Source organism: Aulonocara sp. 'chitande type north' Nkhata Bay, linkage group LG11 (assembly GCF_057382095.1).
Source record: "Aulonocara sp. 'chitande type north' Nkhata Bay isolate Kocher_YH1m ecotype deep benthic linkage group LG11, A_spYH_male_GT1.1, whole genome shotgun sequence".
In the NCBI taxonomy this organism is placed as follows: Eukaryota; Metazoa; Chordata; class Actinopteri; order Cichliformes; family Cichlidae; genus Aulonocara; species Aulonocara sp. 'chitande type north' Nkhata Bay.
The window spans coordinates 7,195,770-7,204,592 of record NC_141354.1 but is presented as its reverse complement, the minus strand read 5'-3'; the positions used below and the strand labels follow the sequence as shown (position 1 = coordinate 7,204,592).

At 40.7% G+C, this 8,823-nt stretch overlaps 1 long non-coding RNA gene across 2 annotated transcripts; it reads right to left on the bottom strand.

The window, feature by feature from the left end:
• Nucleotides 1-300: 300 nt before the first annotated feature.
• LOC147318402 (uncharacterized) lies at nucleotides 301-3,160 on the bottom strand. 2 transcript variants are annotated; one of them, XR_015131375.1, is made up of 4 exons: nucleotides 3,125-3,160; nucleotides 782-967; nucleotides 491-704; nucleotides 301-409 (listed from the first exon to the last, which is right to left on the bottom strand). It is a non-coding gene; the product is annotated as an uncharacterized LOC147318402 (long non-coding RNA). The 2 variants fall into 2 exon arrangements; XR_015131374.1 differs by having other exon boundaries at nucleotides 491-967.
• Between the last annotated feature and the right edge of the window lie 5,663 nt (nucleotides 3,161-8,823).

Below are 8,823 nucleotides of genomic sequence, written 5' to 3'. Positions count from 1 at the left end.
TGTAAACCTCAACATCTGGCAATAAACCCATTCTGATTCTGATTCTGAGTTAATATGGTCTGCTGCCGACCCTGTCCAAATTATACCGTGATACCAGGTGCAGTGCGAAGTGGACAGGAGTCAAACCCAGGATCAATGTGTTGAATCTGTTACGGCCGAGAGGGCCCGGCTGTGGGTGTGGACTCAAATGCAGACACAGAGGGAGGCAAACGGGCGTGAACACAGTGCTTTATTTACAAGTGTCTAGTGAAATTTCACAACAGGAGACTATGAATGCTATGAATTATGAAATGCTATGAACTGTGAACTGTGAGGCCAAACTGTGAACATGAAACTGAGTGCTATGGCTAGGTGCTGGATTTCACGGATGGAAAAAAGGGGCAGCGGCTTGGATGGAGGTACGCAGTCACTATAATGAGAAGAGACAAGTAGTCAGTGGCAGTCCAGTGAATCACAGCTGCAGGATTAGGCTATGGAGGTTAGGGCTTACGCGTTGCAGGTTTAAAGTGTCATGCGAGGAAGGGGTGTCCAGGGGGTTCCGGGTGAGGAGTGTCCAGAGAGGATCCAGAATATGCGTGGAGTGAGGGACTTGGCAGGGAGGCAGGCAGGTGTAGTCCGATGGTGGAGAGGAAGAAACCAGATGACAGAACCAGCGTCCAGGCGGAGATGAGAGTAGTTCGGGAAACGTGACTGCCAGGTGGGTCCTATGACAAAGAAAAACACGGTGAGGGAAAAGCAGTAGTTGAGGGTTCTCACAAGGGGTTCGCAGCCTAGCACTGACATGGGTTAGCAGAAGATCTGGCAGAGGTCTGTTGTGAATGCTGGTCTTATATGCAGGTGACTTGATTGGAACCAGGTGTGGAAGCTGATTGGAGTCTCTGCCTGAAGGTAGAACCCAGCGGAGTGGAAAAACCCCGTGCTCACCCGGACCATGACAGAATCTCAACCAAGCAACCAGTATCTGCGTCTGAAAAATTAAGACAGTGCAGAAAAGGGCAAAAACTGCAGTTCCTCTAGTGGCCACTTGAGGCTGGCTCCATGTTAAAATGTCCAACTAACAATAGCTGATAGCTTAGTACTCTGGCCTCCGGGCTAAATATGGTCACATGTGGCTCAAATATCAGCGGGTGATGTCACAGTGATTGCATTCATCTTTTATGTACAGTCTGCAGCCTGATCTGAACACGTGCAAACAAAAATAGAACAATGTAAATAATAGAAATTAGGTTGACCTGGTGTCCTTTTTCCATATAATACTAGAAATGACTTTGTTCCTTGTAAAAATCAGTCAAAGTACGACCAGCATGGAACCTGTCCCTCCACATGTTGCTACAGTGTTTTGATCACATAAATCACAGCAGGTACATTTTAATCCAAATCAGTGAGAAATACATTTTTGAGGGAAATTGATTCCTGGTTTTAAAACGGATTTTCTGCTGTCAGTGAAAAACAAACTGCCATCTTATATTTAGGTATCATTTACAGAGATACAGTGCATCTGTCAAAATCTCCACAGATAATAAAGGAACCGGTTAATGGGTCGTTAACCATGAGGTACTTTAAGGAAGAGCGATCACACTCTTTTGTGTAGCCTGAGCAATGAAAATAAGACCTTGTGTCTGTGCAAATGAAGCTACTGAGTGACATGGCATCACCCTTGGCTTGTCTGCCTTGGGCTCAGATTCCTGGCTATTGTTGCTTGACAAGCTGCCAACAAGGCTGGCACCACTGATGCTCCTGACTCCTGCACTGATCCTGTGTCTCAAGCATGGCAGCCTGTTAGCCGATGCTTTCAGTTTCTCAACAAACACTGCCAATGCACTAGTTATTACTCCAGTCTTACTTTTGGAACTGCTAAATTTTCCAGGCATCAAGTTCCTCTAGCACTGTATCTGTTCATTTGTTCCTTTCGCAGTGGCTACTTTATAAGGTGTACATGTTTTATTGTAACCACATCTTCTGATGGCTGGCTTAAACTGGCTTCTCAAACACACCAATGACTTCGCTGTACTCTGTACACTGTATGTGATGGAATGACAGATTTGCACAATGCATGTGCATCCAACAAATCTGCAGAAACTGTGTGATGCTGTGTGATACATCACTTTTTGGGCATAATTGCCATAAATATATTTTATACACAATGAAGGTTTATACCCAGCACTATAACAGAAAGTTGTTAATGCATTTTATTCTAAACCCTAAATGTAAATTAGACGGTGCAACATCTTTTAAAAAAAAAAAAGAATTCAAACAACCCAGCACGGCAGCCCGATGTGAGAGATTTGGCACTATTTGCCAGCAACCAGCACCTTATGAGTAGTGTGACAGCCAGTTAAGCAAAGTAGAATCAGGTACGGTATAAACCCCATGCTACACTGGTTCAGTGCTACACTGGTTCAGTGCTACACTGGTTCAGTGCTACACTGGTTCAGTGCTACACTGTTAGAGAATAGATGCAAACAGTGTGTCTTTGTGAACTCTGAGAACATAATTTGCTGCCGGCAAAGTTATCATGGCAGTGCCATCACACTTCCTGAGTGCAAATTGAGTTGAGTTGGTTGCTTTGTGGTCGACCTCATTATGCACTGAATGCTTTGTGGTAATCAGAATCTAGGCATTCAGTGGTGTAATTATCTGAAATTATCTGTTTGAAAAGCAACAATTTTATGATTAACACCCAGTGTGTTGTCTTCTATAGTATAAAATATTGAAACAGAAGAGGAAACGCTCACCCAGAGGTACTTACAGTAAAGGGAAATCTTTATGGCACCCTTATGAAACATGTTTAAAAGTCCATTACCTATATTGGTTTGAGCTTTTCAGCACTCAGTGGGACTCATTTTTGTATAATTATTTCACAGGTAAGCCAGATTTTAAAGATGAATTATAAGCCAAGAGTATGCTCTATTTAAAGAGTCGCTGTAGCTCACCTAAAACCTCCAACCAGGCTGAATTCACTTCCAACTCTCTGAACTGGCTTTCGGGGCTTCTTTGCAGGTGCATTCTCATTTCAATGATAACATGAACACTGTACCCTACACCCTCCTTCTCATGGAAGAGTCCGGGGATGTCAGTGGTGTGTGTGTGTTTATCTGTGTGGTAATGGTACACCACCTCATACCTTATTAATGCTGATTTCTCTGTACTGGTTCCTTTGGCTCAGAGGGTAAAATGTAGAGAGGATGGAGACTGCTGCAAATTAATGGATAGAGGAGAAGAGCAGAGAGAGGGGAAGAGAAGAGAATGACATGATGGAAAAATGGTGACTTAATGATGTCTTGAAGAACTGTAAAAAAAAAAATCAGCAAAAAGAAGGGCAGAACAGCAGGGAGGGGAACAAAAAACAAAACGTAGGCATACTGTATGTGGATAGAGGTGAGCCATCCATCCCCATGAAGAGGTCACTGGAAACTGCCTCATTAACCAGACAGAACACATAGATCCTCCCTTGGGTGAATTACTATAACAATGATGAGCCGTGTATCGCAAAAATAACACACACTCACACACACACACACACGCTGCCATAGTAATAATGAGCAGAAGTGCAACGGTGCTTGTATGCAGGGGAAAACCCCTTCCTGTGCTAATGTATGTGAAAACAGCCGATCAGGTTTCCAGACATTAAAGATGCTATATTCTTTAAGTTACCACTTCCTCCCAGAATACACTCGGACACAAGATCACCTGGTGCTTGGAGATGTGCTGCTCCAAGGACCAACTCAGGGAACAAATGCACCTTTGCTCATCGTTCGATAACCTGCCAAAGTGCTACGGAAAATACAAATGCATCATTGTACTTTCAAACCTAAACAAACCACTGCCAGTGTTTACAGGGATGAATGCTGTAAAGTAGACTGAAACCCATCATTGTCACCAGTTGTTGCTGTGTGTGGAGCACCTTCTATTAGTCTAATGCATTACTGTTATCAGTTATCACTCCAGGACTGCATGTGGACTGCATGTAAAAGAGGAGTGTATTGACTTGTTAGTTTTGGACACTGTGTACTGAGGCGTACTGCTCACTGTCATACTGATTTCTCTGGAGCCAGAAGTGACCATATTTAGATATGAAGGTGAGGTGCTAAGTGCTAAAAATGGCCAGTCGGTTAGCAGAATCTATAAATTGTATGGGTTCAAAGCACAGACACACATTTACGCAGATGGATTAAAAACTAGAATTTCACTCAGGAAACTGACACAGTGGATTATAATATTTGACCAGATCAGTGACTTGAATTAGCAGAGGTGGACAGCTATCAGCTACAGTATGTGTTGGCACAGCAGCAATGTGCCTAAACTGAAGCCTTATCAGTATTTGAGGGTAGGATTTTTTTTTTTTTAAATCACCCACCTTACAGCTGTCATGAAGGTGGAAACTAAACAGAACATGTACTATGCTCCAAGAATGATTTTACACATGTCCTGGGATTTACAGCTTCATTTTTACACATGAATCTCAGCCGGAGTTAGGAGAATGGAGTCTGGGATTCGTCAAAGTTGCAAATTTTTATTTTATTTTATTTTTTTACATTCAATACAAAAAGCAGATTCACAGCCTCAGCTACGTTCTCACTTGTGGAAATACCGAGTTTTATTTGGGTACAGTGCTGTCTGGACAGAGCATGCAGGGGCAGGCCACATGACATCCACTCAGTATGAATTCTCCAGAGTTTTACCTGCCGCGCTGTCTCATGCATGATATAATTCTGTCGTTTGTACAATCTAAAGCTGATTTTTTTTGTCCAAATCTCTTTAATCAAAGTGGGACTATTATACCATCCATAGTTATTTACTCTGTGAGCATTTCCATGTGGAAAGCCAAAAGGCAAGGATATCAACAACAGCAACCCCCTGACACAACAGAACAGGCATGTAAATGCCATGAAAAGCACAAACCGGAGGAGTTTGGGTGGAGGTGGGTTGCAAAATGGCTTGCAAAGGCAGCAACATGGGGCTGAAACTTAAATAGCACACCAAATGGACAATTTGCAATAAAATGTGCCAAAGAATATCAGCTGAGCGAACAGTTGATGTAAAATAGCATTAAATCAACGGATGTACCAAGATTGCTGACTGTGCTTGACACTGTCACCTGCTAAAAGTAACTATGATCAGTTTAGGGATGGGCAGTCCTGGGAATGTGCACCACTGTTCCAAATTCTTTCCATTTACTGGATTCCATAAACCTTAAAAATGACTTTGTAATCTTTTCTAGACTGATGGATAACAATGACTTTGTTTCACAGCTGTTTTTCTAGACTGAGGCATGATGTATTACATTTTTAGTCTACTTCACTTTTTTAGACATTTTCTCTTTAAGTGATTTCTTGATCCAACAGGCCTGGATGTGCCTCGTGAAACTGAACTTTCCATAAAAAAGTTGTTTTAATCAGTTCATTCATGATGTAATAATTGTGCAATTTCTTTTCACATTGGTACTACTTTTTCAGTCATTTGTCCAGTAAATATAGTGGAGTCAAACTTAAACTTTAATTATCATGTAGAGCAGTAGAATTGATGTGGAAATGATTGGTGGGAAAATGAAGAAAAACTGAGGGATTCAGTTACACAGCTGCCTCTCACATACTCTCACTGAATAAATTAGCATGTTTTCACAAAGGTTAAAGGGATAGTTAAAATAAGAACAGTGAAAGAAGTTGAGGCATTACATCTGTTGTGAGCATCAACAGAGCTGAGTTTTTCCATGTCAGCTGTAGTAAAAGTATTCAAGTTTAAATGGCAACAAGAAGAATGCAAGTAAAAATCAGATTTTGAAGGAAAAGTTTTTACGACTGCAGTCTGCAGCTCAGTTTAACATAGTCCAAGTAAAAACATGAAACTGATGTACTGCAGATAAGTTTATAGCTAATTTCCAACCAGTGTCCCTTGTTGGGCTTACATTCACAATACACGGAGATAAATCATGAAACCAAAACACACCATGAATACAGCTACAATTAACAGACAATGTAAAAACAAACAAACACTGTCAGAACCTGAGCAATCTGATTCTGTGTCGGTATGAATAACAGTCCATTTACTACTGCAGAGATAAGCTCCTGAATGAAAACGGTGCCACACGTTACAAAAGCCCATTTTCTAGGTCAGCTGGGTCAACAGTAATACACAATCCAAAGACGGCAATGCCAGCACACATAAATGTATTCCCATAGCTGCTAAAGGTCACTTAATTTTGAAAGGTAATTATAGGTTATAATAAGCTGCTCTCATGCAATATGTGGTTGATTATGTGCAGGAAGATTCTCCTCTTGGAACCGAAATGTCAATGCATTCGCAAAACCATAAGCATAACTGTGAGATACACTATAAATGAAGATCTTGCCTAACAACCCACCTCCCTCATTTGCTTCCCCTTCTTGGATGACCTGGAACACCTTTCAGGATCCTCCATTGGTGAAAACTACTGCCAGAGATCTACACGTCTTCTGAAAAATTACTTTTTCTATACATCCCAAGCAGAAAGCAATGGCTTGAAGTATATAAGTCCAAACAAGTTAGTTTGGACAAGTAGTTTAATTTTTTTGTGTATGCGATCTAGCCAATCAGAAAACAGCTAGGTTTCAGCTAAAGCAGTTTCAGACATATGAGCTGCACAAACCCCCGGTATGATATAAATAATAGTTATTTTGAACTGTGAAGACCATGAAAAACACAGAGCTAGGCATGAGCAGCTTATGGAACAAATTTGTTAGGCCGAATTATAGTGCCCCTCTTATTTTTCCAGCCAATAAAGGCTCCAAAGGGAGATCTTCATAAGGTTGGCAAATTTAAAGGCTGCTGTGATCATTTCTGTTATCATTCTGCAATCTTCGCTATAGAAGGAAACACTGGTATACGGTCAGTGTTGCAGCAGTTTTCTTAAAAGGCGTGTGGTACTTTCTAAAGTAGTCATGCACTAATGCAAGCTCAATGCTATTAAAGTGAAAAGTTTTATTATCCAGTGACTGCTACTGACAGAAACTCTCTAGCATGAACTTTACACACTCCCTGCCCTGCACAATCCCCCAAAGTCACCTTAACCTTTTAACAGAGATCAAAGAGGGGCAAAAAAAAATACAGAGACACAAGAAAGCTTTAGTCACAGTTCAAAGCACCGATATCTGTGTGTGTTGTGTGTGTGTGTGTGTGTGTGTGTGTGTGTGTGTGTGTGTGTGTGTGTGTGTGTGTGTGTGTGTGTGTGTGTGTGTGTGTGTGTGTGCAAAGAAATGATGGAGAAAGTGATGAGAGAAGAGAGGGAGAGAGTCAATGAGGCACAACCTGACTTCAAACACATACAGATTAACCTTACACCCCTCCTCATAGTGGCATGTTGGTTCTGCCAGGATCCAGAAACCTATTAGTGAGTCCAAGCTCTCTTTAGAAAGATCGTGATGGGGAAGGCGGGGCACTGCAGTGGCACTGTCTGAATACAAAGAAATCCGCCTGAACACTTGTTTCTTCCCATTTAATTGGATCTGGTTCAGTTTGTACTCATGTATATGTATATTTTTACTAATGATGTGAAGAAACCAACCACAGTTGTGGAAAAGGATAATCAGAAGTCTTATTGAGAGGTTAATAAAAGAGCTGCTCAAAGGTCATCAAACACAGCTGGACCTTGAGTTCAGAAATAAAATAATCCTGCCAATTCCAAGGTTACTAATCTGAATAAAAACAGAATCCAAAATAAACATTTAAAGTCACGAAAATTTGATCTCAATATTTGATCTTCAATATTAATATATTATTTCAGTGTTTGGATATAGCCTATAGGTGATCAGTCTGCTAAAGGAACTAATGTGATGACCAGTAGCTGAAAATTAACATTAAATAATGCTGAAGATCAACAAGAGTCGTGGCTAAAAAAGTTACTTTCACTGTTATATAAGCTACTTGGATATTCTTTGCCTCTCTGAAAGTACTCTGTCAGAAAACTCTGAGGGTCTGTCTGGGGGATTTTCCTCCTCCTCGTTGCTTCTTTTTCTTTTTTGGAGTTCTCTATTCTATGGTTTTTCATCTGCTTGTTTAAGTTCGTGGTGTTGACACAGGAGTGAATATCTTATATATACAGATTACAGTTTACATTGTTCTCATTTGCAGCCATAGAATATCTCCTCTTTTTTTCTGCTATCGTGCTGTCTCACACTCCAGAGTCACATGACAGCATGGCAACAAGACACGGCAGAGCAGGGGAGGAGGTGACAAGCAACATGTGCATGCAAGATGTGAGAGAAGCAGCATTTGTTCAAACCTGTCTACTTTTTGATGGAACAGGAGCAATGTACTGAACACAGAGGGGAGAAACAAACAAAGGTATCGATCCCTTCACACGTATCAATCAACTGGTATTGATACTATCAATATTTGGATCAATTCACTCATAGCAGTAGGTTGTGAAGTCCATATACTCATAGTTAAATCGGCTGTAGTGTGGAAGTGCCAATGCAAAAGGGTCTTTGGTAACATAAAGTAGTAGTAATCCTGCTACTTTTCTCAGTAAGCAATAGATTTTTAATGACTAACAAATTACTTTAAAAACATAATGCTACTCAACACTGTCTGTCAGGCTTATAGTATGATTTACTGTTTCTAAAGTTCTACAACACAGAAACATTGTGTTTTACATTTTGCCTCTGTGCAGAGTAGCTTCACAGTGTTTGGCTAGAATAGACTGCAAAGACAGCAATGGAGGGGTAAAAGATAGATAGATGAATGAACTAATTTAAATATTCATTAATGTCCACAAAATAAAGAAGGTAAAGCTGCACAGTTTCATGCAAATCATTTTAGAGTCTTTTTTAATGGAAAACCTTGTAA